This window comes from Sinocyclocheilus rhinocerous, unplaced genomic scaffold (genome assembly GCF_001515625.1).
Source record: "Sinocyclocheilus rhinocerous isolate Xijiao unplaced genomic scaffold, SAMN03320098_v1.1 C35826066, whole genome shotgun sequence".
In the NCBI taxonomy this organism is placed as follows: domain Eukaryota; kingdom Metazoa; phylum Chordata; class Actinopteri; order Cypriniformes; family Cyprinidae; genus Sinocyclocheilus; species Sinocyclocheilus rhinocerous.
In genome coordinates, this window is record NW_015764729.1 from 1 (window position 1) to 652 (window position 652).

General features: G+C 40.8%; 1 long non-coding RNA gene across 1 annotated transcript; it reads right to left on the reverse strand.

Moving 5' to 3' along the window:
* Positions 1–166: 166 nt before the first annotated feature.
* LOC107735144 (uncharacterized) lies at positions 167–596 on the reverse strand. Its single transcript, XR_001639309.1, has 3 exons — positions 515–596; positions 324–441; positions 167–241 (listed from the first exon to the last, which is right to left on the reverse strand). It is a non-coding gene; the product is annotated as an uncharacterized LOC107735144 (long non-coding RNA).
* Between the last annotated feature and the right edge of the window lie 56 nt (positions 597–652).

The following is a 652-nucleotide window of genomic DNA, read 5'->3' on the forward strand; positions in this document are numbered from 1 at the left end:
TAAGTACATAGTTGTTAAGGCCACTTAATATAAAGTCGGTCCGAAACAAGCATAGTCTTCTGGGGGTTTGTTAGACTAGTCAACTAGTCAGTTACCAAATTAGTGTGAAATTAGTCATGGCACACATCCCTAATATGTTTATATGAATATACCAACTTACCAACAAAGGTAAAACGCTCCATGTGTGGGCGAACACAGCAAACTTTTCCCAGGCTTTCGCTCATCTTTCCCCAAAGCTTAACTGGAGAAAAAGAGACACAAGTCAATCATGAAATGCCTGTTCTCCAGAACAACAAGCATCTGAACATTTAAAAATCACTTACTAGCCACAGACTTGTTAGCTGTGTTTTGGTAAATAGTAGAAGTTTCATTTTGGGGCTGGCCAATCACAGGGGTTGTGGAAGGTGTGTTCACGTTGGACAGAATGCACCCTGTGACTCTCTGCAGAGGAACAATACAGTTTATTACTTCGAGATTAAGTACAAGTAAAAATTTGATAGCGTTCAGGCCAAACCTTCATTAGGTCTCGGTGATGCTCCAAAACGCTGCAAGTGGTCTGCCAGGTGCCCTGGTAGCACTCCCAAGGATCCACTCTGCAGAAGACCATTAATCCATCAAACATTTTATACTACATTTCATTCTACAATATATA